The 25,230-nt window shown below is 38.0% G+C and overlaps 1 pseudogene; it reads left to right on the top strand.

The window, feature by feature from the left end:
* The window catches only part of LOC109106581, a 69,250-nt pseudogene extending 46,280 nt beyond the window's left edge, over positions 1 to 22,970 (top strand).
* Positions 22,971 to 25,230: the final 2,260 nt, after the last annotated feature.

Raw genomic sequence — 25,230 nt, 5'->3', positions numbered from 1 at the left:
TAAAGAGATCAGGTTAACTGAGGGCTGTGAAGGGAATGTGGAGGTTTTCTACAATGGATCCTGGGGTAATGTGTGTTACAACCAGATGAACAGAGACACAGCGAGTCTGATCTGTCAAGAGCTGAACTGTGGAAGATCTGGTGTTTTGTCTGATTCTACATCGAGACTGAAATCAGCTCCTAACTGGCTGGATAAAGTTACATGTCGACCACATGATTCCTCTTTATGGCAGTGTCCATCTTCACCCTGGGGACAGAATAACTGTGATGAAGATGAAGTGGCCAAAATCATCTGCTCAGGTAAAACAGATACTTTTTCCATCAGTAAACAATACAAGAGTTATCCTTTATCATTAGTGCTTTGAGAAGATGTGTGGAATAAATTTAATAATAATTTAATTTTTTAATTACAGAACAGGAGAGTCATGAGTCTCCTCGAAGCTCTCTGACATGCTCCACATCTCCCCATCAGAGACACTGTTCAGGTAAGTTCATTTAACAGAAACAACCATGAAAATTATGAATGTTGAATGCAACTCCTGTTGAAAAAAACAGCACATGCTGGTTAGGTATGTTTTGAAGCATGGCAGCTGGTTTAAACTGGTCCTTAGTTTGTCATGAGTTGGTTAAAAGTTGGTTATGGGCTGGTCCTGAGCAGGAGCTAGTTGCTTAGGACCAGCTTAAATCAGATCAAACCAGCTGTCATGCTTCAAAACATAACTAACCAGCATATTTCTTTTTTTCAACAGGGACATAAGATAATGGTGTTTTAATATGAGAAACCAGTAGTATTTCATCTTGGAATATACAACTGATCACACACATACTCCTGTGCAGACGCTGCTGTTCTGTCAGTACTCTGCTGGTATAATGTATCTACTTTGTGTTCCTTTGTGTTTTATTATTGATACCTACAGGCCTGTTTGAGCATTGTTTTTGATATTTTTAATTTTGGATTGTTTGAAGGTGAGGGCCGGTGCTCTGGGAGACTGGAGGTGTATCATAACGCTGTGTGGGGCTCAGTCTGTGATGATCAGTGGGACATCAGCGATGCTCAAGTGGTCTGCAGGCAGCTGGGTTGTGGAGCAGCACTGAGGGCTGATGGGAATTCAGTCTTTGGTGCTGATGAAGGTGTTGTGTGGGTGAACAGAGTCGAGTGCAGAGGGAATGAGATTCACCTGTGGGACTGTCCTCTCTCCCTGAAAAACCACACTGACTGCTCCCACAAAGAGCACGCTGGACTCTCCTGTGCAGGTCACAGCACAATACTGAGGAATAACATTTATTTTTAGACCATTTTAAAGTGTGTAATGTTGGTATATTCAGAACATTCATAGCTTTGAACGTGCTTGTGTCTGTTTTGCCAGATTTTACAGATGTGTCAGAGTCCACTATTCCTGCCACAAGAAAATCCGTTTCTCCTCCAGTTTCTCCTCCAGCGCGCTCAACATCAGTCTCTCCTCCACAAACTCCTCCAGCAGCGTCTCTCTCCGTCCCCCCAGTGCTTGTGATTGTGTTTCTGGGAGTTGTGCTCTTACTGCTCTTAGTGCCACTGCTTATACTGATTCAGCAGAACAGAGTGATGAGGAGAGGTAGGAGAGATCCAGAGACCGTCATATTGTGTCTTATTCAGTGTGTGATCAGTCATGTGTTGTGAACTGACATCAGGTTTGTCTGTCTACACTCACAGCTCTCTCTAAGAGGAGACACAGGATGAAGACTGAGGCTGTTTATGAGGAGATTCAGCACAGACCCACTAATAGACACAGTCTCTTCACTCAGAGGGGTGAGTAACTGTCATAGTATTGGATTTGTAGTCATCAACAGTATAATCACTTTATACAGAGGGCTGAGTGAATAAATCACACTGATTTATTTGTGGGACCTTGAGTGTTATTTGAAATTATAGAATTAGTGTTGAGTGATCCAAAGGAAGTGGGGGTTTGGCAGATTTGTGATTGTGAACATCAGTCTGATGGTTCTACTCCATAACAGGAAGTGTCCTCTCTGAAGAACAGCATTCTGGGTATGAAGATGCTGATGAGCTTCTTTCAGGTTGGAGGACTTAAATATATTAATGTCACCCGCTACTAAACCCTATGAACTGTATGTTGTGTAATGCATATATAATTAATTAAAAACGTTCTAAAAACATTCACATAGCAAGTTATCTTAGCAGAAATTATATACACCATTCAACACATAATTTAGATATGGTTTTTATTTATTTATTCATTCATTCATTTTTATATTTTTTTATTAAAGCAAAATCTGCAGAAAGAGCCACACCTGAATATCATAATGATTTCTCCAGCACTAAAGGCCCAACAGGTGAGTGACTTCAGCTGGGTTTCACTTCTTTAACCTTTTGTGCCTGTGAACAGTAAACCTGTTTCTGTTTATAGACCTAAGTTAAGGCATATTGTATGCGGATGAAAATGAGGTTGTGAGGGACAGACTTACAGTATTAACAGTGGCATGCACTGTACAAACGTTCTAGATCACATAATTTTCAAAAAGTTTTTGATTACTGAAAGTTTTTTGGAAAGATGTGTTGTCAGTTGAACAATTAATATGTTGATCAACAATAGTACAATCCATTGAACACCCTGTACTTCTATCCCATCTTTCTCTTCTGCTCTGACTAATGTCTGTTCTCTCTTTGTTTTTAACTCATTTAGAAAAGCAACAAATCACATCAGAGAACTATGATGATGTAATCACTGTTGGACTGAGACATGCTACAGGTTTAGTTCTTATAATTATTTATACACGTTTTAACACAATGTATGTATGTATATTATTTTTAATTATATATATGCATAGTTTCAATATCCAAAATTTAGTTCATTTGATAGATGAATTTCATTTTTCATTATCTTGTTGTAGATGAATTACCAGAAAACTATGATGATGTCGTCATCATACAACAGTTCTCCAATGATAAAGCAGGTGTGGGATTAAGTTTACCAACACCCTTCTAGATTGGAACAGGGTTTTTTATTTATTTTTCTTCAAATTATTGTGCCAAATAAAGTATGTAGTCCAGTGGTGTCCAAACCTGCTCTTGGAGGGCCAGTGTCCTGCAGAGTTTAGCTCCATTCCCAACACCCCTGTCTGGAAGTTTCTAGTGACTCTGAAGACCTTGATCAGCTGGTTCAGGTGTGTTTAATTGGGGTCAGAACTAAACTCTGCAGGACTGTGGTTCTCCAGGAGCAGGATTGGTCACCCCTGATATATGTCTATTTGTTCATGTAATTAATAATAGCCACATTTATATCAGAGGCTGTTCAGGAGGAGTATGATGATGTGAAGAATGTCAGAGAATATATGAGCGACATGTTTGGTACGTTATTTATAACTTCATTTAGTCTTTATAATCACTTTATATGATTAATTTCTGTGGTTATGAAAGTTCATTTAAATTTACTGCTAGTATTAGTGTTATAGTGTGTTTTTTTTTTATCATGCATTTTAATGTATGTATTGATGCATGAATCGTTCTCTTGTTTTTCAATAACAGACTATGATGATGTGGAGGAGGATCCAGGAAAACAGGCAGGAGCTGTATAACTCAAACCTCACACACTGCCTCAAATCCTTTTAAAACTTTTAGCAATCTTAGTGTATAAGTTTCAGTTGCAATCTTACAGTGTTTTGTTACATTCTGTACTGAAATGTACAATTGCAATTTTTGACAGAAAAAAAAATGCTTTGCTTTCATGACCTTTTCAAAAGGTGCTTGACTTTTTCCAGACGCTTTTACAAATCTTTTCTATTGTGTAGCCTTAGAAATTTGAAAGAATAAAAACCTGTCATTTTCTGACATCAGTTACTTTGTATAAACATAATTGTGTTGAGTTCAGATCGTTCAGCTTTCAGCTACCACCCATCATTAATGGATTACAATATCTTCAACTTAACATCATAATATTAAATATCAAAATATCATTCACTGATGGTTCACTGTTAATATTTTGCTAAAGGACATTAGAATGTTACGGCGGCCGAGAGCTCAACGCGCTGCAACTTCAGAAAACACATGCAAATAGAAAAAGCACCAGCAAATTAAGAAAACATCTTCATCAGTCTGAGAGCACATGTGTTGCAAATACTCGCAAAACAACCAAATACAAAACACGCTGCAAATTCTCACAACACAAACCAATAAAGAAACATGCAAGTAGCACAGACTACAATAAAATTACCCCAACAAAACATTTTTTTTTTTTTCATTTTGATTACCATTTGTTACCACAGTTGTACAAATACCATGGTTAAACTATGGTATGTAGTAAATCCATGGGTAATTTATGCATGCTAACCATGGTTTAACTATTGTTGTTTTTATTTACTTTTTATATAATAAATGTATTAATACAGTTTAAGGCTATGGTTAATTTTTATAGGGGAAGTTGTAAAAGTGAGCCACATAATGTTAAAATAAATCTCACCTTTCAGAGCAAACATTGATCAGCATGTCCCAGCCGTGTTCGTCACTTTCCGGTTCCCTCAAACATTTCTGATGTCTGTGTCTATTTGCAGCACTTTTCTGTTTGCAGCAGCATGTTTCTTAATTGTTTGTGTTGTGAGTATTTGCAGCATGTGTGTTTGTTCATATTGATGAAGATGTTTTAGGTTGCATGTGTTTTTTCATTTGCAGCGTGTTGAGTTCTCGCCCACCGTAGAATGACTTAATAATTTTACAAACAGCAGACATGAGCAATCTTTCCTTTTAAATTAATAAAACTTTTTTTTTTTTTTTTTTTTACTGATTCAGTGATTCTTTATTTAACCAGGATAAAAACTCATTGAGATTATAATCTCTTAAAAGAGTGACCTGGCCGAAAAAGCAGAAACAAATAACAGAAATATACAAGTTTACATCAAAAACATAAATCAAAGATCACAACAACAATTTACTGAGCAGAAAAGCATGTTGTTCACACTTTATGTCAGAGCCTGTCTACGGAGAGCCTTCCCACTCCCTATTAAGTCCTATTGTACCGAATTTTGGTTGCAGTTCCACCAGAGTTCCACTGGGGGCGATCGCCATGAGTGCAAAATGAATGGGAGTCTATGGGGCTAGACGGGCTAAATATGTCCCTTTCACCCGATTGCCGTTGAGAAATCTCAGATCTGATTGTAGGTTTTGCAAGTTCAACATGGGTTATAGGTCGAAAGGTTTGAATGAACGAGTACTTATGTCCTTTCAATTTCTTACAGGTTGAGTTGTTGTTGCCCATAACACGCTAGCATTCTGCCAATGAACGCTGATTGGTCAGTGTCAGTGAAGGACTGATTTCGACCAGAGATACCGCTTGATGGCATCCGAATCAGAATCAGCGGGATCAGAATGTTAAGGTGGACTTTTTCGCCCAAGTTTTTCTTTTCAACGCAGCAACTTTTTTTTTTGGTTGCTGGCACTTTTATCTGCCTATTGTTATGTATGTACTGTGAAATTTACATGGAAATTAAATTGAATTTGAGTACTTTTTGTGTTATTCTTGTGTTAAGAAATACCGGATACATATGGTATAGTATTGCCACCTTAAAAAACACAAACAAATGTCACGCTCAATAGTGCTAAATATCAATAAAAATTGACAAAGGAAAAAAATGCCTCGCAGGTGTGCAATGATAAATTGTTCTAATAGTGGGCAAGGAGCAGACAAGAAACTGAAATAGTTCAAGAGTTTTTTGTTTTAATTCTGATGGTTATGACTTACAGCTTAGGAAAATAAAAAATTCAGAATCTCAAAAAATTAGAATATTTTCTCAAAGATCAATCAAAAAAAGATTTACAAAACAGAAATGTTCAAGATCTCCAAAGCAGGTTTAATTATGCACTCAATATTTGGTTGGGGCTCCTTTTGCATGAATTACTGCTTCAGTGTGGCGTGGCGTGGAGGCGATCAGCCTGTGGCACTGCTGAGGCGTTATTGAAGCCAAGGTTGCTTTGATAGTGGCCTTCAGCTCCTCTGTATTGTTTGTCAGATGTTACTTATCTTCCTCTTCACAATACCCCATAGATTTTCTGTGTGGCGTGGAAGCGATCAGCCTTTTGGACTGTTGTGGACAGTAATATCATGGTCAGCAGTTCAGGTCACTTGGAAGTGGTTTTGGCACTGTGGGCAGGTGCTACAGTCCTGCTGCAAAATGAAATAAGCATCTCTATAAAGCTTGTCAGCTGATGGAAAGTGCTCCACAATCTCCTGGTAGATGGTTGCATTGACTTTGGACTTGATAAAACACAATGGAGCAACACCAGCAGACGTCACGGCAGCCAAATCATGTCTGACTGCAAAACTTCACACTGGACTTTGGATTCTGTGCCTCCAGTCTTCCTCCAGACTTTGATTTCCAAATGAAATTGCTAAATTTACTTTAATCTGAAAAGAGGACTGTGGACCACTGAGCAAACAGTCCAGTTCTATTTCTCCTGCAGGTGAAATGCTTCTGACATATTTTCTGGTTCAGTAGTGGCTTTCTAGGAATATGACAGCTGTAGCCCTTTTCCTGAAGACTTCTGAGTGTGGTGACTCTTGATGCGGTGACTCCAGCTTCACTCCACCCTTTGTGAAGCTCTCCCAAGTTCTTGAATCTGCTTTTTCCTAACAATCTTCCCAAGGCATCCTTTGTTGCTTTTGCACCTTTTCTTACCACACTTTTTCCTTCCAGTCAACTTTCTATGAATATATTTTGATACAGCACTCTGTGAACAGCCAGCCCTTTCAGCAATGACCTTCTGTGACTTACCTTCCTTGTGGAGGGTGTTGATGATTGTCTTCTGGACAACTGTCAAGTCAGGTAGTCTTTCCCATATAATTGTGGTTGCATATGAAATATGTATAAATATTTGTATTTACCAACTTCTGTTTTATTGCTGTGGTAAAATCCATTTCTCTCTAATGTACAGCATTTGAGACTGTTAGGTTGGTTGTAACAGTTCCTGTGCTGGTAGAGTGCAGGTTCTTCATGTAAATGGTTTACTGACCATGGTATTACTGTGCTCAATTGGCCTGCCAACTCTCCTGACCTGAACCCCATAGAGAATCTGTGGGATATTGTGAAGAGAAAGTTGAGAGACGCAAGACCCAACACTCTGGATGAGCTTAAGGCCGCTATCGAAGCATCCTGGGCCTCCATAACACCTCAGCAGTGCCACAGGCTGATTGCCTCCATGCCCACGCCACATTGAAGCAGTCATTTCTGCAAAAGGATTCCCGACCAAGTATTGAGTGCATAACTGAACATAATTATTTGAAGGTTGACTTTTTTTGTATAAAAACACTTTTCTTTTATTGGTCGGATGAAATATGCTAATTTTTTGAGATAGGAATTTTTGGGTTTTCATTAGCTGTATGCCAAAATCATCAGTATTAAAACAATAAAAGACCTGAAATATTTCAGTTGGTGTGCAATGAATCTAAAATATATGAAAGTTTAATTTTTATCATTACATTATGGAAAATAATGAACTTTTTCACAATATGCTAATTTTTTGAGAAGGACCTGTATATATATATATATATATATGTATATATTTATATATATATATATATATATATATATATATATATAAAAAATAAAAAAATAAAAATAAATTCACACTGCCCTTTACCCACTGTTCGTCTATAGTGTAAATTTTTTTAAACACAAAATATTTTAAATCCTATATTATTTTTTAACTCTGCAGTAAAATTCACTAAGATTCACTTTTTATTCATAAAGATGAAAACATTTTTTGTCAAAAATATGTGTCCTAGTGAAAAACAAGACTTTTAAGATGAAAATGACATGAAATGACCACTGTTAACAGTAGATGGCAGCACAGGATCAATCATCAGCTCAGTTGCCATTTCCACTCCTTAGTATTTGTCACGTCTTGCTTTTGGATTTATTATAAAATTACTATTATACCCAATTTTTGTTATTTTAGTGTACTAAAGTATAAATAAATAAGTTAATTATTATTGATATAATAATTAAATAATAATGCATTAAGTATTTTATATTTAACTGTAGGAGCTGCTAAACATATTCAGCCAGCAGACTTGTCGCTGCTGTAGGCTTGTTACTCTGAATTTACTCTGTATTAATGCACAGCTCTGTTTTGATATCAGCTTGTCAGATAGTTCATTCCGTCCATTGCTACAATATTTATCACGGTCAAAAGAGTCAATCATAGCAGTGACTCGCGGAACAGTTCAGCTGATTAACTCTTGTATTTTTTACACTCGCTTTTGTCATTCCTGAAACAGTATACGTGGACAAACAAAACTTTTGGATTTTTTTTGAAATTTAAATTTTTGTTTTTTTTGTGTGAAGGTTTTTTTTGTTATAATGTGAAGATCTGCCAGTGAATAGAACAGTAAACGTGTGAAAAGAATTAGTTCAGAGTGGATTCTGAATCTGATTCTGATGTGATTTGTGTATGATGTGTTTTTTTGGTGATGATAAGATGATACATATAGATTATTTAATTATTTGATATTGGATTTTTGTATAACTACCATTGTCCATTGACACAATATATCACAATATGATTATGATATGATTAAAAAATTAATGATTAAGTAAAATAAAAATTCAAGCTGACATTTCATGTACTCTTTGGGGCCCCCTGGTGACCACGGGGGCCCTAAACAGCTGCTTAGTTCGCTCTGCATTGGGCCGTCTATGTATGTATAGCTCACAAACGCACATACAGTTTGCACACACGTTAACATACAATCTGGTCTACTTTCAGGTTTGGCTCCAGTATATAGCATAAATGCAAAAAAGACTAATAGGTCATATGTCTAACAATACATATTTAATAACGTGTGTCCACCAAAGAGTTTATAGTCAGCTGAAAAAAATATCAGGCGCTGTTCTTAAAACGACCAGCTGGTGGCGCGTGAAAACGTTTTGGTGGCGCATCGTTTTTTCAACTGAGATGCTTTAGCTGCTGTTTGGAATATCCACGGAGGCAAGTTGGCAACGTATTACTCGTATCTCATTTATTAAGAATTTTACAACATATAAAAAAGCAGTAACCAGCAATATTGACTTCTCCATTGTTGTAGGCAGTCGTTGTACAAGTAGGATGGTTGGTCGCTATTTGTCCCACCCAGTGTTGCCAACTAATTTTCAGGGGAAGTTACTAAAGGAAGGTTGATTTGTTGCTTAAGGTTGCTAAATGACGTTGTGATGTCATTGCATGATGACATCATTATGTAACTACAACGCAAAAATGTGTCACTACATCAAGTATCAACAAAAAATATATATTTTTTATATGTTCATTAAGATTTTTTTGTAAAATAATGTAACGTATCAATATAACTGTTTTTTTAATACAACATTGAATTATTGAACTTACACATTTTTGAACAATTATTATTATTATTATTATTTTTAAATTAGCTAGTAAACTAGTAAAACTACACATTCTTAACAATTATAGTTTTAAGCAGTGTATTAGCAGTTAGTTATTATGCTGCACTATAAGAAAAATCTCTAAAAATAGGACACAATCCACTGTGTTAATTTTAAGGAATTTTCTGTATTGATGTTTCACAGTTTTTTTATTTCATTTTTTTTATCTGCATTTTAAATTACTCACTGTATTTTGTGTGGTCGGGTTACAGAGTTACAATGGATAATAAATAATGTTTAAAAAAAAATGGAATGGAAAATTACTAGTAACTTTTCAATTTTTCTAGATATTTTTCTTACTGTGTACTAACAGATCAACAGTCACAGATAAAAGCTACGAACAAGGTGTATCATAAATGAACAATTATTCAATTATTATTATTAAACTGAACAATTGCAAAAAGCAGCTAACTTAATTCATGTAATGTGTGTACTACTAGGCATCTTTGGTTTCCTCTTCTGTAATTTAGATGGAAAATGTGTGCCTTTTTATTGTTTGAATCACTTATCTAAAGTTGCTAAAAGTTGCCAAATAAATTAAAAAAAAATAGCTGAATTTGATGCTAGGTGTTTTTGGAAGAAAAAGTTGCCAACTTAGAGTTGCTAGGGTAGCGTGATAAGATGTTAAATTTAGCAACAAAATTGCTAAGTTGGCAACACTGCTTTATGGCTCAGTAAACAATGACAGTGACGAGGGTTGCGTTTTACAGTTATCAACTCAACTGCCAAAAAAAAAAAAAATTTATAATAATTAAAGAGGGCAAGGCCAAATGAACTTGTTATTATTATGGCAGTGCATCAAAATTTAGTGTCATCAGTTTTCCAAAAAGAACTGAACGTTTTACACACCATTTCCGGGGAGCAGGTGTACCCTATATTTCTTTCGTACCAACTAACAAATTAAAAAAATGAACATTTTCGTGAATTCGAAAGTTTACGTCAGAACAGCTTTACGAACAATTTACACAAAAATTAGTTCTGCTCGTGTTTCATGAATGAGGCCCATGCTTTTGTAAAATGTTTCATTTTGAAACAATCCTAAATTCTTTGTGTGTTTGTAATTATATTGAACAGAAATAATATTATAGGTGTATTTTTTGGTGTAGATATCACATCTGAGAACTGATGATGTCACTCCAAAAGAAGATTTATTATCCTTCTTATAGTTTTTTTCAATTTTTGTTATTTTTTTATATGTTTATTACAATTGTAGTGAATTTATATTTTAAGTGTGGCAAGCATTGTATTTGGACTTTTTTCTCAGTAGCTTTACGACTGCATCTAGTCTCATGTAGACTGAACTTTGACTAAACATGCAAAAGTCACATTGTAAAATATTCTGGACAAGAACCACTAACATGTAGATGGAAGAGACGGTCTGACTGACATGTAAACCAAACACAGACAGTTTTGTTTTGTTTAGTGGAGGATTTATTTGAAAGTTTATTTAGGCTATATGTCATATAATGTACAGTTGCACACTGACTCTCTCTGGTCACAATGTGAGGAACATGATCACCACTGAATGGCAATTATGATTTTTGTTTGTGATCTGGTATGGAAAAATGGATGGTTTTATATATTTTTTATTTTTTTTAGGGGTATTATTTTGACAGATGTTAAGGTTTTACTAAATTTCCCTTATAGTCTATTAAGCCTTATACAAAGGTCAGCCTTTATTTACTCAAATGTCATTTTATGTAATTTTATAATTTTACAGAGTTGAGTTTATGATATGATATATTTATAAACTAATTTTGGACATTTTCAGTTAGTTATCAGTGCTTTTATGTCATCTCTGCAGGTGTTTGGCTTTGATGCTGTAAATAAACTGGAGAGTTTCCTGTCTCCTGTAAATCAGAAACGTGTGTGTGTGTGTGTGTGTGTGTGTGTGTGTGTGTGTGTGTTTGTGTGTGAGAGAGAGAGTGTGTGAGAGTGTGTGCCTCCCCTCACTGAGGTCTTGATATGCGTGGAGGAGGAGTTCAACAGCACTGACAGTTTTGATATATATGGAGAAAATCAGAAAAGCGTCCTCTGATTTGTCACTGAAGTTGTTTGATGATTTCCTCTGTTGTGTCTAATAAGGTAATAGTGAGTGTGATTGGAGGGTGTTGGGCCTCTTTCTCTCTCATTAAGAGGATGCCTGTACTTCTGCATCATCAGAGCAGAGTAGCTTGTTCTGGGTGTTGAGTTAATCATGCTGAGGATGATGGGAAGATGCCTGATGTTCATTTTACTGTCTGCAATTGTAATACTCATCACAGCTGGTAAGTACACAAATTAAAAACAACAACAACAACAGAGAGGGATGAAGAAATGTTACTTTCTGGAAATTGGTCAGAATATTGGGGGATTTTTTTAAAGATGTTTGATTACAATATAGCGTTTCAGATGACAATATTATTATTTATTAATTCACAATATGCCTCTCTTTCTTTCTCTCATTTGTTTAAAATATTAGACCGCGTGAATGTGAGGTTGGTTGGTGGTCACAGTCGCTGTGCTGGGAGAGTGGAGGTTCATCATAGAGGTCAGTGGGGAACAGTGTGTGATTTTGGTTGGGATTTGGCTGATGCTGCAGTGGTGTGTAGAGAGCTGGACTGTGGAGAACCTGTAGATGTTTTGGGTAATGCATACTTTGGACAAGGATCAGGACCGATCTGGATGAATTTTGTCAGATGTGTTGGTCCAGAATCCACACTGAAGGACTGTATATCAGGAGGATGGGACCAAAGTTACTGTGATCATTCTAAAGATGCTGGAGTCATCTGCTCAGGTAACATTTGCACACTTGACGCTACACCTTTTTTTTTTTTTTTTTTTTTTTTACGTGTATTTTTTGTTTATAAGTTTTGCTGTTCATATTGTATCTAAAGTATGAAAAGCCAAAGTTTACAACATTTTAGACTGATGCAGACAAAGATAAGAAACATATGGTAAAAAAAAAAAAAAACTTACAGTACCTAGAAGGCAGTCTGTCACAAATTTTAAATGTATGATAGATAGTGTATAGTGAACACTAATTAATACAATCATTTTCTTTTTTGCAAAACAAAATAACTAATTTAAAACAACTAATTTAAGATAACCTAAAACAATCATTACATAAACCCATTATAATAAATGTCATATTTAGCTACCTGTGCCCTTCAGCAAGTAGGAAGTAACTGTATTCAATACAGAAATTTAATACAGTTATAAAACACCAAATTCTAAAATAAACAGATGAATCCTTAAAGCTACAAAAGCTATTGATTTCTTCTTTTTTCCTTTTTTTATTTATTATTATTATTTTTTTAACAGACATCATAGCAGCTGGGTTAATAGGTTATAGAGTGGGGGAACTATAACGTCACTTTTGTAGGCCGATCAGCTGTTAGCATCACACTGGTTCCCTCGACAAAAAGCCAGTAGTATTTTTCCATAGGTTTTTGGATTATCGCAAAAAATAAGCTCTGTGTTCAACCATAGTTCATGAAGCTTACACATTTTGTCCATCAAGATAATCTTCAGCCTACATAAAAGCGCCAGAACTTAAAAGCTAAACTAAGGCTATAAATGAACTACAGCACCACGGTCGCTTTCTTTCAATGTCAACACTATTAAAGTCTTTTTTTTTCTTCTTTGTAATGCAGATTATTCATCAGGCTATCACTTCTAGTTGGATGTGTGTAGACTCAAATGCTGTAGCTAGCATGATCAATCATAAAATTAGTAGCCAGTTCGCAATTAAATCCATATCCTACCTTTTCTTGTAACCCGATAAAATCAATCCAAGGCTATGAATGTCATCGGATATGTTTAATCCACAAGCATTCTGAGCATTATTCCCATTTGTTGGCGTTCACATCAATCCACAAGTCGTTCTTTTAGGTTAGGCTATTTCATACAAATCAATATAACAGCAATTATGCTATGTCTAGCATTCTTTTACATTACTGAGCATAGCAAATAAATTGGTGTCAACGGTATCCACTCATGTTTAACTTTTAGTCTGCTTGTTACAGTCACATTATAATAATATCCTATATGAGACAGCACATGATCACTAGATTTTATACAGGTGTTACTATATCGATTTTGTGAATGGTGATCAACAACCAAATATTGATAATGTGGAAGTAACTGACTTTTGCCTTGGTGTGACTTCTCACATTTTGCAGACAATGCAAAGGTAGAGTACATTAACATCAAAATAGGGGTAAAAATCAAGTTTGAGGTCACAGTTTTTTAATGTAGATAATTTCCATTACTGAAACTTCTAATTGTTAAATTTCCAGTGTTCTACCTATAAGTAATTTGGCTGGACAAGTATAAAACTGTAAAGTCATTTTCTCAGTTTCACACTGTAACGAGTTATGGTCTTTTGCCTTTGTAGGGCAGTATACCACTTAAGACATTTGACAAAATCACACACACAACTGGCAAAAGGTACTGCAGACTACACGGCGCAGACGTCATGTAGCTTCTCACATATCTTCTCACACAGCTTCTCATGCGAGAAGGGGGGGCGACGAAAGTGTCGCGCTTCTTATCATATGTCATTGGTCACGGCTTCTGCTTACGGCAAGGTAAGCGACCATCAACACGACTGATTGCTTAGTTAGCAAAGTAAATGCATAAATCACACCTCATATAAATAACACCTCATAGTCGGAACACCATAGACTTTGTCCATTTGCATCAGACGTTCAGCCAACGGTCCGTGGGGTGGCTCCGCGCCTGTGTTAACGGCCTTAAATATTTTTAAAGGGATACTCCATCCCAAAATGAAAGCGACGAGAATACTTTTTGTACACGAAGAAAACAAAAATAACGACTTTATTCAACAATTCATCTCCTCTGTGTCTCTCCAAATCAGCGTAGCGCCATTTTGGCAATTCTGTTTGTTAAGGAGGTGGATTAAGCACTTCTGTGTCATCAACACTTTATTACCGATTTTTGTTTGCTTTCAAACTAAAGCGTAAATACATTTTTAAAAAACGTATCCTTGTAGCGCTGCTCAGAATTACCAAAATGGCGCTACGCTGATTTGGAGAGACACAGAGGAGAGGGATTGTTGAATAAAGTAGTTATTTTTGTTTTCTTCGTGTATAAAAAGTATTCTCGTCGCTTCATATTGTTACGGTTGAATCACTGATGGCAGATGGACTATTCTGTCTATGTTTTTCATACTTTTCTGGACTTTGACAGTGTAACTTATTTGGCAGTCTATGGGACAGTCTTTTTGGATGAAAACAGCCTCCCTGTTTTCATCCAAAATATCCAAAATTGTGTTCCGAAGATGAACGAAGCTTTTACGGGTTTGGAACGACATGGGTGTAAGTGATTAATGACAAAATTTTAATTTTGGGATGGAGTAACCCTTTAACGCCGTTAAACTGGAAAAATTAATGGGGAAGTCGTGGCCTAGTGGTTAGAGAGTTTAACTCCTAACCCTAAGGTTATAGGTTCAAGTCTCGGGCCAGCAATACCACGACTGAGGTGCCCTTGAGCAAGGCACCGAACCCCCAACTGCTCCCCGGGCGCCGCAGCATAAATGGCTGCCCACTGCTCTGGGTGTGTTTTCACGGTGTGTGTGTTCATTGCTGTGTGTGTGCACAAATTCTGAGTATGGGTCACCATACTTGGCTGTATGTCACGTCACTTTCCCTTTTTTTTTTATTGCACACGTTAATGCTCTAATTTTGGTTGTTACATTAAGTGTTATTAAGAGCATTAATGTCTGCTATATATGGTTCTGTTCTGTGTACCAGAGATGTTCACAGTTCAAGTTTGAAGTCTTTAACCTGGAGTCCAAGTTAAGTCTGAAGTCTTTATCGCTGGAGTCTGAGTCAAGTCTCGAGTCTTTGGTCACGAGTCCGAGTCTACTATCAAGTCATTTAATGGCTCGCTAAAAAAATCCCATTCATAATCCTCATGTACTAAAAGCTTCCTTTTTACGAATCTGTTTTATAAAAAATATGATCTATGATCTTCTTTTTTTCTTTTTTTAAAAAAAAGAGGTGTTAAGATGTAATGTACATCCAACCTGTTATGTTTTAATCCATTACCATGTTCATAACATTTTTTCTGTAATCAAATTCTATAATAAGAGACCAATACCATGACACATAAGGAAATATTTGACACAGATATAACAAAACCAAATAAAGGTTAAAACCCAATGAAATAAAGTTCATAAAGAAATAAAGTTTCTTTATGATATAAGTCATGGGTATTCAATTAAAGTTCCAAGAGGCACACCTTTATATTTTCCAAGCAGAGGTCTGACAAAAAAAAAAAACAAAAAAAAAAACAAACGAACAAAAAAAACATTTTACATGTATTTTATTTTTACATTTAGATACATGCAAAGGCATGTGACAGAATAAAATACTTTTTTTTTTTACTTCAGGGTTTTGCTCCTGAAATCTATACTATTTTAATATTTTACTTAAAATATGTAGCTACAAAATCAAAACGTTCTATCTTGCAAAAAAAAAAAAAGTAGCTATATATATATATAATATATAATCTATATATCTATGATATAATCTATATAAAAATGAAAGATAACTAGCAGTTTCAAAATTTCTATCCTAGCCATCTAACAACAATTTTCCCAATTATAATTAGGCTACATGATGATTCCTTTGAATTGTTCTTAGCCTTCATATTCGATAATCAGTTTAAATGTTTTTATCCTTGATATTTTAGAGAAATTAAAAAAAGCGTTGTTTGTGTTTTGGTGAAAATAATCTATAATTTTGGCTAGAGGATACAGCGCTGAAGATATGTTGTTAAAATAACCGCGACATCCCTGAGCGCTTGTTATATGACCCGCTCCGCTGTTTTGACGCGCTGCTCACTTAAAACGATGCTACTTGTTACGGCTTGCGGTCCGGATGAATGCCGGGGTGCGGATGCGTTCCGCCTTTTGAATATCAGTTATATAAGTATTTAAGGATAAAAGACTCGAATTGCTTTTAAAATTCTCACGAGTCCTTTTCCTTGAGTCGAGTCAAGTCTGGAGTCATTTGCGGTCGAGTCTGAAGTCTAGTCTGAAGTCTATAAAAATGCCTCTCTAGTGCCCATCTCTGCTACTCTAAAGGGGTTATTGCAGCTCTCGCTGCTCATTCATGACAGGCTGCATGGATGGGCAGGGAGTTTATACCAGAACAGAAACATACCGCCAACCCAAACTGTATGCTAAGTGTAATTTTGACTATAGAGGTCCTGACAGAATGATAATTATTTATGTTCTTTCAGAAGTCAGGCTGGTTGGAGGTTCTCGCTGCTCTGGGAGGTTAGAGATACTTCATGATCAGACGTGGATGTAGGTGTGTGACGCTGTCTTTGACCAGCAGGATGCAGAGGTTGTGTGTAGAGAGCTGGACTGTGGGGCTCCTGTACAGGTGCTGGGAGCAGCTGCTTTTGACAAAGGAGACACTCAGATGTGGACACAAGAGATTCAGTGCAGAGGAAATGAGTCTCAGATTCACCTCTGTCCAACATCACCATCACATGAAAAACAATTGTTCTCATGACAATGATGTTGGGCTGGTGTGTGCAGGTATGTGTTGACAATTTTTCAACAGGAAAAGATTTATTTAATTTTAATAGATCTCTTCCAATTTTTCCCCTTACTGTGCGCAGAAATAATACATGTGCATCTGGTTAATGGAAACAGTCCCTGCAGTGGGACAGTGGAGGTTCTTCATAGAGGTCAGTGGGGGAACAGTGTGTGATATTGGTTGGGATTTGGCTGCGGCTTCAGTGGTGTGCAGAGAGCTGGACTGTGGAGAACCTGTAGATGCTCTGAGTGATGCTCAGGTTGGACTTGGATCAGGACCAATCTGGATGAATAATGCAATGTGTGCTGGATCTGAGTCCACACTAAAAAAGTGTGGATCTGTCATATGGGGTTTTCAAGGTGTGTGTCAGAGCAAGAGTGCAGGAGTCATCTGCTCAGGTAAACTCAAAACTTTAGTTTGTGAAAAGAAAAGAAAAGAAAAGAAAAGAAAAGTATGCAGTGTTTGTTCTGAAAGGTAATCCATACTCATGTTATTTTCAGGCATCAGGCTGGTTGGAGGTTCTCGCTGCTCTGGGAGGTTAGAGATACTTCATGATCAGACGTGGATGTCAGTGTGTGACTCTGTCTTTGACCAGCAGGATGCAGAGGTTGTGTGTAGAGAGCTGGACTGTGGGGCTCCTGTACAGGTGCTGGGAGCAGCTGCTTTTGACAAAGAAGAGACACTCAGATGTGGACACAAGAGATTCAGTGCAGAGGAAATGAGTCTCAGATTCACCTCTGTCCAACATCTCTGCAACACAAATACAACTGTTCACATGATAATGATGTTGGATTGGTGTGTGCAGGTTTGAGCAAATTACTTTTACTTCATTGAAATCTTATGTCAAATCTTCTGACTCTTTGTATGAACGATTTTTTTCTCTCTTCATGAGATTCTTCTTACCGTCTTGTTTGCTCTGTTCATAAGTATCACTTCTCTTGTTTTCTGTATTCAATAAACAGACCGTGTGAATGTGAGGTTGGTTGGTGGTCACAGTCGCTGTGCTGGTAGAGTGGAGGTTCTTCATAGAGGACAGTGGGGAACAGTATGTGACGCTGGCTGGGATATGCCTGATGCTGCAGTGGTGTGTAGAGAGCTGGACTGTGGAGAACCTGTAGATGCTGTGGGTGATGCTTATTTTGGACCAGGATCAGGATCGATCTGGACTAATCGTATGATGTGTACTGGATCAGAGACTACACTGAAGAACTGTGGATCAGTTCTGTTCAATGAATATGACTGTAATCATGATTACAGATGCTGGGAGTCATCTGCTCAGGTGAGCTGTTCTAAAATGTTAACTGTTACATAACTGTTGATCCACATGATTTATATCTTGGTTCCAAAGGATTTATATGAATTTTTTAACACCAAGTGTTGGCAACACCAAGGTCATAGGTTCAATTGTCAGGGAATGCATGAAATATAAAATGTTCATCTTGAATGCATCTGTAAGTAGCTTTTTCTATGTGCATAAATGTGTGCCAAATGCATAAAAGTACAATGTGAAATGTAAATGTCAATCCAAATAATGCAATTATTAATTCTTCATCAGAAGCTTCTGTTGTTCAAGCCCAGAATCACAAGTGTTTGCCATTTTTCCTTTCAAAAAAGGCATTAAGTACACCTTCAGTGTTTGTGTCATCTAAGGCCAAGACTAATGATAGTATCAATAGTTCATGTACTTTCACAAAAAATATATATTTATCATAGTTTAATAACAGTTTGAATGCACATAAAATAATGATCTGTCAGCATTATTGAATGGTACAATAATGTCAGTAAATGTTATTGCCAAAGTTATTATAAAGTCTTTCCTTTTTATTTAGATAAATGTGGTTGTTTAGAAGTTTATGATAACAATGGTTATGGAACTTTTTATTTTATTTTCTGTCACTACTGCAGGCGTCAGGCTGGTTGGAGGTTCTCGCTGCTCTGGGAGGTTAGAGATACTTCATGATCAGACGTGGATGTCAGTGTGTGATGCTGTTTTTGACCAGCAGGATGCAGAGGTTGTGTGTAGAGAGCTGGACTGTGGGGCTCCTGTACAGGTGCTGGGAGCAGCTGCTTTTGACAAAGGAGACACTCAGATGTGGACACAAGAGATTCAGTGCAGAGGAAATGAATCTCAGATTCGGATGTGTCCAGCCTCACAGAAACACAGCTGCTCTCATGATGATCAACAGGCGCTTCAGTGTGCTGGTAAGAAGATTAATATGAGAGCAATTAGTAGCATAACTAGGATCTATGCGTCCCATTTGCACTTGTTGTGGTCCTCACCACACCCACAGCTTCAAAGAATGAACTAAAATTTCATATAAATATCAATACTGTAATTCTGTTTTTTTTTTCCAGTATATTTCTATTTTTAGTTTTGTCTACTTTTTGATCTGTTTTAGTAGTTATGCCAATTTTAAACACAATGACATTTCTTTAGAATGATTGTAATTTTAGTCTCTGTCTTTCTCTCTTAGATGTAATGCATGTGAGACTGGTAAATGGTAACAGTCCTTGTGCTGGTAGAGTGGAGGTTCTTCATAGAGGTCAGTGGGGAAACAGTGTGTGATAGTAGCTGGGATATGCCTGCTGCTGCAGTGGTGTGTGTAGAGAGCTGGACCTGTGGAGAACCTGTAGATGCTGGTGGGTCTTGCCCATTTTGGTCAAGGATCAGGACAAATCTGGATGAGGTGTTTTAGCATGTTTAGGAACAGAGTCTACACTGAAGAACTGTGGGTCAGCAGGATGGAATAAACCTATCTGCACTCATAATAATGATGCTGGTGTCATATGCTCAGGTGAATAAAGTTAAACCTCAAAGCATTGCTCACTTTCTGATAATTTTGTCTTAATTATGTAAGAAAATAAAGATATATTTTTTTGGATGTGGTTAGCTGCATGTCAGATTTAAACACATCTGTTTTATTCTTAGAATTAATTACCACTTAAGAATTAGGCATCTTGAAAATAATGTAAATTTGATTATTTTACTGCATTTTCACAATGATTTAAAGAAATTTTACAGCACACCATCCGTAGTTAAAGGCATTGGTGACCTCAACTGTCCAGCTTCAAGAAGCCTTTTCAGTGAATAACAACTGCAATGAGATTACAATTTTCATTTTGGGGAAATTCAATTAAAGAACCCTTTCATGATGTACTACAGTAAACATTTAAAAATGTATATATGTAGAAAACACTTTGAGTGTTCAAAATGTAATTGGATGTAAAAACTTGCCACATCCAGAACCTGTTAAACAAAAACCTGCTCACCTAATCCTCAATTTTATGCAATATAAACAGGTCATAAACGCTCCAGACTTGCTGATGGGTCTAATCTTTGTTCTGGGAGGTTTAGAGATACTTCATGATCAGACGTGGATGTCAGTGTGTGACGCTGTCTTTGACCAGCAGGATGCAGAGGTTGTGTGTAGAGAGCTGGACTGTGGGGCTCCTGTACAGGTGCTGGGAGCAGCTGCTTTTGGCAAAGGAGACACTCAGATGTTGACACAAGAGATTCAGTGCAGAGGAAATGAAACTCATATTTCATTCTGTTCAATATCATCACTCAAACACAACTGCACCTTTGACAACATTGTGGGACTGATCTGCTCTGGTTAAGTATAAATATTCAGCATCTCTTCATTTGTTTTTGATACTAGGTCATGTCTTAGGTTTGAGTTATAATGTGATCAATCTAATGACAGCTTAGCTTAAGAATGTTTTATGCATTGTTTCTGAACTCTCTTTACTTCGCTCAGGTTACACAAATCTCAGACTGATAAATGGCTCAGACACTTGTTCAGGAAGAGTGGAGCTTCAGTTTCCTCAAAGAGTGGGGCACAGTGTGTGATGCATGCTGGGATATGAGAGCTGCCAGTGTCCTCTGTAGACAGCTGAATTGTGGGATTGCTGTGTCTGTTGTGGGATCAGACTGGTTTGGAGAGGGAAATGGTAAAATCTCGGCTGATGTGTTTGATTGTGACGGGAATGAAACAAAACTCTCAGAATGTTCCATCTCTTCATGGAGTCGAGCTGAATGTTCTCACAGACGAGATGTTGGAGTCATCTGCTCTTGTAAACTTATTTGACTTTGAGAGCATTATGTTACTGAAAAAACTTTTTAAATGTATTTTATTAACACTATTTCGTTACATTGTAACACATGTTTAGATCAGGCTCTGGCTCTTCATGATGGTCTGGTGCGGCTATCTGGAGAGAGACAGTGTGAGGGGGAGCTGGAAGTTTTCATCCATCAGGTCTGGAGGAGAGTTCTGGTGGACTCCTGGAGTCTCACTGAATCCTCTGTGGTCTGCAGAACAGCTGGGCTGTGGCTCTGTGCTGAAATTCTACGGCTCCTCTTCATCCAGTCCTGAACACAGTCATGAGTGTGTGACGGGCTTCCAGTGCTCTGGGAGTGAAGCTCATCTGGGGAACTGTAGCTCTCCACAAACTCTCAACTGCAGCTCCACACAACAGCTGTACATCACCTGCCTTTGTGAGAACAACAACATCTGGACAGATTCTTCAATTGTTTGTGATCACTAATGGTGTTTTCTGTCTCTGAATATCAGGTCGTGGGTCCATCAGGCTGGTGGGTTCTGGGGGAGACTGTGCAGTTTCTGTCTCTGAATATCAGGTCGTGGGTCCATCAGGCTGGTGGGTTCTGGGGGAGGGGATATAAAGATGCCCATGTGGTTGTGCAGACAGCTGCAGTGTGGAGTGGCCCTCAGTAACCAGCAGGTACCAGCCTGGTTTGGTCCTGGTTCTGGACCCATATGGCTGGATGAGGTGGAGTGTGAGGGGAATGAGGCGTCCCTGTGGAGCTGCTCTTCTCCAGGCTGGGGAAAACATGACTGGTCAACACAAGGAGGATGTAGGAGTCGTTGGTGTGCTCAGGTAATAAGTTATAAAGGCTTTAAACATGTCAAAAGTATCAAGTGTCCATAATGTTTACATTTTTCAAATTTGTGATTTTAAAATTTAAATTTTGTTTTATGTAGAGTTTAAAGAGATCAGGTTAACTGAAGGCTGTGAAGGGAATGTGGAGGTTTTCTACAATGGATCCTGGGGGTAATGTGTGTTTAAACCAGATGGACAGAGACACAGTGAGTCTGATCTGTCAAGAGCTGAACTGTGGAAGATCTGGTGTTTTGTCTGCTTCTACATCAAGACTGAAATCAGCTTCTAACTGGCTGGATAAAGTTACATGTCGACCACATGATTCCTCTTTATGGCAGTGTCCATCTTCATTTTGGGGACAGAATAACTGTGGTGACAATGAAGTGGCCAAAATCATCTGCTCAGGTAAAACAGATGTTTTTTTCCATCAGTAAACAATACAAGAGTTATCCTTCATTATTAGTGCTTTGAGACGATGTGTGGAATACATTTAATAATAATTTAATTGTTGTTACAGAACAAGAGATCCATGAGTCTCCTCGAAGCTCTCTGACATGCTCCACATCTCCCCATCAGAGACAGTGTTCAGGTAAGTTCATTTAACAGAAACAACCATGAAAATTATGAATGTTGAATGCAACCCCTGTTGAAAAAAACCAGCACATGCTGATTAGGTATGTTTTGAGGTGTGGCAGCTGGTTTGAGCTGGTTTAAGATGGTCCTTAGTTTGTCATGAGCTTGTTAAAAGCTGGTTATGAGCTAGTCCTGAGCAGGAGCTAGTTGCTTAGGACCAGCTTAAACCAGCTCAAACCAGCTGTCATGCTTCAAAACATATCTAACCAGCATATGCGTGTTGCTTTTCAACAGGGACGTAAGATAATGGTGTTTTAATATGAGAAACCAGCAGTATTTAATCTTGGAGTATACAACTGATCACACACATACTCCTGTACTCTGCTGGTAATTAATGTATCTACTTTTTTTGTGATGTGTGTGTTTTAGATCATGTTCCTCTCAGACTGAGTGGAGGGGACGGCCGGTGCTCTGGGAGGCTGGAGGTGTATCATAACTCTGTGTGGGGCTCAGTCTGTGAGGATCACTGGGACATCAGCGATGCTCAGGTGGTCTGCAGGCAGCTGGGTTGTGGAGCAGCACTGAGGGCTGATGGGAATTCAGTCTTTGGTGCTGTTGAAGGTGTTGTGTGGATGAACAGAGTGGAGTGCAGAGGGAATGAGATTCACCTGTGGGACTGTCCTCTCTCCCTGAAAAACCACACTGACTGCTCCCACAAAGAGCACGCTGGACTCACCTGTGCAGGTCACAGCAATCACTGAGAAATAGTATTTATTTTTTGTCCATTTTAAAGTGTGTAATGTTGGTATATTCAGAACATTCCTAGCTTTCAACGTGCCTGTGTCTGTTTTGGCAGATTTTACAGATGTATCAGTGTCCACTACTTCTGCCACAACAACATCAGCTTCTCCTCAGTTTCTCCTCCAGTGCGCTCAACATCAGTCTCTCCGCCACAAACTTCCTCCAGCAGCGTCTCTCTCCGTCCCCCCCCAGTGCTTGTGATTGTTCTGGGAGTTGTGCTCTTACTGCTCTTAGTGCCAATGCTTATTACTGATTCAGCAGAACAGAGTGATGAGGAGAGGGAGGAGAGATCCAGAGATTCTGTCAATATTGTGTTCTATTCAGTGTGTGATCAGGCATGTTGTTAGGGAACCGTTTATGAGGAGATTCAGCACAGACCCACTAACAGACACAGTCTCTTCACTCAGAGGGGTGAGTAACTCTCGGTGTTGTAGAGGCCGAGACACACCAAGCTGACTTCAAAGAACTAGCGGCGATGAAAGCCGATGCTGTTGTCAGCAGCGTCGGACCAAAAAGCTGCGCTGGAACACACCCTACAGACTGCAGCCGACGGCAAACTAACACGTGCGTTCTGCGCATGTGTGAGAGGAATGAGCTGTTCATATCAGCAGCTATTAATAGTATATATTCGTCATTCAAAAGCAGAAACCGAAACAAAGATATACGAGATAAACGCAGATATACGAAATGTAAACAAAGCAGCGCTTGCTTACCATTTTGAATATCAGTAACGCAGCTCATGTTGTTATGAAAACATTCACATATTAGAATGATTGGGAAAGATCACATAACATTTAAACAGCCTTCTGTCTGTACCGCCTTCATTTACGTGCTTGTTTTCATCACTTTTGCTTTAATTATCGCGCACTGACTCGTTTGCTAAACTGAAAATCCAATCAGAGCTCTCACTTGCACAGACGGCGCCTTCATTTAGGTGCTTGTTTAAATTGTTATTTCTTTAATTCTGCCGCCGATGTGAGCCCGACGAGTGGAGCTATCTTGCACTGCTAACAAGTCTTCACTAGCGTTCATGCTTGTGGTTGCCAGATGTGAAGAGCTTTAAGCCCCAAAACAGAGCTTTTCTCCTTTAAGGATACACTTTTTTGCCTGGAGTTTTTATTTAATTTGTGAAATCTGGCAATCCTGTGTGCGTTCACTGATGGCGCAATAAGGGCTGATGATATGAAAACTCAGCTGGAGTTTAGCAATTTCTCAGAATCAGAATCAGAAATCAGAATCAGAAAGAGCTTTATTGCCAAGTATGCTTACGCATACAAGGAATTTGTTTTAGTGACATAAGCTTCCAGTACACAGAGACAACAACAACAAAAAACAAAAAACAAATGCAAATAAATAAGTTGTATGAACAGTTGTGCTATAGATGACAATGGATTAGAATAGAGTAAGATGCAGAGTTGTACTTGGATGGAGGGGTAACAAATAAATATAAGAATATTGCACATTTTTTCATAAGTGGTGAACATTTAACTGTTCATAAGGTAGATTGCCTGGGGAAGAAACTGTTTTTGTGGCTGGCTGTCCTGGTATTTGCGGCTCTGAAGCGCTGGCCAGATGGCAAAAGTTCAAAAAGGGGGTAACTTGGATGAGTTGGATCCAGAGTGATTTTCTGAGCCCTTTTCCTCACTCTGGATGTATACAGTTCTTGAAGGGTGGGCAGGGGAGCACCAATAATTTTCTTCAGCAGTCCGAACCCGTTCTCTGTAGTCTTCTGATGTCTGATTTTGTAGCTGAACCAAACCAGACAGTTATTGAAGTGCACAGGACAGACTCAATGACGGCTGAGTAGAACTGTTTCAGCAGCTCCTGTGGCAGGTTAAACTTCCTCAGCTGGCGAAGGAAGTACAACCTTTGTTGGGCCTTTTTAACAATGGAGTCAGTGTGATTGTCCCACTTCAGGTCCTGAGAGATGGTGGTTCCCAGGAATCTGAATGACTCCACTGCAGCCACAGTGCTGTTCA

Source organism: Cyprinus carpio, chromosome B4 (genome assembly GCF_018340385.1).
Source record: "Cyprinus carpio isolate SPL01 chromosome B4, ASM1834038v1, whole genome shotgun sequence".
NCBI lineage: Eukaryota > Metazoa > Chordata > Actinopteri > Cypriniformes > Cyprinidae > Cyprinus > Cyprinus carpio.
This window is presented reverse-complemented; position numbering and strand designations above follow the sequence as displayed.